The 3318-nt window shown below is 42.8% G+C and overlaps 1 pseudogene; it reads left to right on the forward strand.

Annotated features, from left to right (window-relative positions):
- The first annotated feature begins 347 nt into the window (after positions 1 to 347).
- Positions 348 to 2600, forward strand: LOC120917539 (annotated as a pseudogene).
- Positions 2601 to 3318: the final 718 nt, after the last annotated feature.

Consider the following 3318-nt stretch of genomic DNA (forward strand, 5'->3'; position numbering starts at 1 on the left):
CGGGGACAGTGTCCTCAATCAGGGGACTGTCCCCTGAAACTGGGGATGTCTGGTCACTCTACTTTACCACCACTTTAAGAAATTAAAAGTTCTGCTTTAAGCTCTATATCCCTAGTGTCCTTCAATCCCTGTGGTCTGTATCCACGGTTAAATGCTTCACATGTCCATCATCTTGACAGCTTTTTCTCACCGCTCCTGCCTCTAATGCAACCAGAGTTAGAATCCCTAATGTGCCTGGCTTAGGATGCTGGTGGAAGGGGTAATGTAATTTCCAGTCATCTGACAGTGCTTGGTCCTTGCAATTGGTTGCTAGGGCACTGTCAAATGGCAGCTCACCATTATCAGCTATGACAAGAACCAAGCAGACCACTTGTAAGTCCACTGGTGGGACAGTTCTCCGCAAGCAGCTGGCCACCAAAGCCGTCTGCAAGAGCGCCCTGTATCAAGAAGCCCCACCGCTACAGGCCTCGCAGCTAAAACTACCAGAAATCCACCAAGCTGCTCAGACAAAAGCTGCCCTTCCAGTCACTCATCAGAGAGATCACCCAGGGTTCAAGACTGACCTGCACTTTCAGAGCTCCGTTGTCATGGCTCTACAGGAGGCCTCAGAGGCGTATCTTGTAGGACTCTTCAAAGACACCAACCTCTGTGCCATACATGCCAAGAGGATCACCATCATGCCCAAAGATATATAGCTGGCATGCAGGATTTGTGGACTGGGGGCATAGAACCCTGCCAAGTTGTAGAAGGTCACATGCTTCTTCATACCCAGCTGTGACAGAGGCAGGAGCTTTGAAGAAATGCTGGCAAGGTGAGTATTAGGGTTTGAGTAAGGTAGGTGTGCTGCTTTACAAAGACAATGTGACTTTTCCTGGCAAGGTTACAGTGTCTCTTAAATTAGAACTCTAGCAATTTTTTTCTTCCCCTATAAATAAAATATTATCAGTTTCTTCTCACCTTCTCCACATTTAAGAGCTGTGCCCAGCTTCTTATGCCGCGTACACACGACAGTTTTTCATGACGTGAAAAATGAAATTTTTTAAAATGATCATTAAAGAAACGTTGGTGTGTGGGCTCCAGAGCATTTTTCATTACGTGAAAAATGGCCATTAAAAATTTAGAACATGCTCTAAATTTTCGTGTCGTTTTTCACGTTGTTGTTTTTCACGTCGTGAAAAAACGGTGCATGCTCAAAAGCAAGTTATGAGACGGGAGCACTCGTTCTGGTAAAACTAGCGTTCGTAATGGAGATAGCACATTCGTCACGCTGTAACAGACTGAAAAGCACAAAGACTGAAAAGCGTGAAATCGTCTCTCACCAAACTTTTACTAACACGAATCAAATCAGCAAAAGCAGCCCCAAGGGTGGCGCCATCCGAATGGTACTTCCCCTTTATAGTGCCGTCGTACGTGTTGTACGTCACCACGCTTTGCTCGAGCATTTTTTTTCACGATCGTGTGTAGGCAAGGCAGGCTTGACAAGAATCCGTTTTTTCTGGACCATTAAAAATGGTCGTGTGTATGCGGCATTAGTCTAGCGCCGGATAAAGTGAGAGGCATGTCATTCTGTTCATTTCCTGTGATCCCAGCCTGGAGTTCTGTTTAAAGAGGGAGAAATATGGCTGTTGTTAAAGAGGTTGTAAAGGTTTGTTTTTTATTTTCTAAATAGGTTCCTTTAAGCACGAAGAGATGCTGTGTTCACAAGGTCTCCCCGCAGGGATGTAGTCCCAAGGGAGGGGGCAAGCACGCTGACTAACCCACAGCCAGAATGGCTCGGACGATGGGGGCAAGCTTACTGAGGAGGAACAGGAAGTGAGAAATTCAGACAAAGAAAAAAAACATTTAGAAGGGAAATCGAAGGAAAAGGTAAGTGAACCAACAATGCACTAGCTTAAAGGAACCTATTTAGTAAATAAAAAACAAACCTTTGCAACCCTTTTAAATCAAACCTGTTAATAACTCTAATTGCTATAAATAAGCTTTCAGATCAAGATTAGCTACTGTCAGATGTCAATTGGTTGCTTATACCTGCCAATCTACCATTGAAGGGCTCCGTGAGTATTATGTATTCTTTAGCGTAGTTTTTTTGTATTCTTTATTGCATTGTACTTTCAGTGTTCTCCTTCTCTGTGCTAGTTAATTGAGTGTCTGTCATTTTTTTTTAATTTTAGGTGATCAACAGTTCATTTGGTTGGGTGGAGCAGCTTTATGTAATTCTGTGATGAGCAATGTCTGACAATGCAACAACCCGTGGTAGGATACCTTGGGGCTAGTTGTAATGAATCAGCATTTATGATGTAGTGGGGAACAGAGTACTCTTCATTTGTATAATGTGACAAGTTGCTTGGCCAACCTGCGACACAGAAGGCATCGAAAAGCAAGAACATACAACAGGAATAGTTAGATCTTTGGATCGGGTGAGGAATGTGTAACTGAAGATCTCATAATCATGGCACAGAACTTAATATATCATTACACGCTGCTGCAAAGATCTTGCAATATTGTCATTCTTCCATTAATCTTCTTGATTTTTACCTAGCTAAAAAGAAGGGTACAAATTACAGTAATGCTGCGTACACAATATCGAAACATTCCGACAACCAAACCGTTGATCATTTTCTGACGGATTGTTCGCTCAAACTTGTCTTGCATACACACGGTCACACAAATGTTGTCAGAAATTGCGAACGTCAAGAACGCGGTTACGTACAGCACGTACAACAGCATGATAAAACGGAAGTTCCATACCAATTGCGCCACCCTTTGAGATTCTGCTAATCTCGTGTTAGTTGAAGTTTGGTGAGAGACGATTCGCGTTTTTAAGCTTCGTGCTTTTCAGTCTGTTATAGCGTGACGAATGTGCTATCTCCATTACGAACGCTAGTTTTTTCCAGAGTGAGCGCTTCCGTCTCGTACTTGATTCAGAGCATGTGTGGAATTTTGTGCGTCAGGATTGTCTACACCCCCTTTTGAATTTATGAGAACAGATTTTGTTGTTCGAAAATTTGAGAACCAGCTCTATGCGCCATAAGTGTTCAAAACTAGAGGATAAGTATTAGAGATTGCGATAGTCTCGTGCCCAAGCTGTATGTTCACCTTATTCACATTGATACTAAGCAGGTACTTAACTTCCCCAGATATACAGTAATATGCAGTTTGTAAGTTATATTGTAAGTTTGTAAGTTATAAGATATTAATCTCTCATGAAAGGTTGCTTTAGACAGATCTGTAGACCACAATGGTCCTTTTGTCTGAGGCCCCGTACACACGACCAGTTTCCTCGGCAGAATTCAGCTTCCGACCGAGTTTCTGGCTGAA

This window comes from Rana temporaria, chromosome 11, assembly GCF_905171775.1.
Source record: "Rana temporaria chromosome 11, aRanTem1.1, whole genome shotgun sequence".
Classification (NCBI taxonomy): Eukaryota; Metazoa; Chordata; class Amphibia; order Anura; family Ranidae; genus Rana; species Rana temporaria.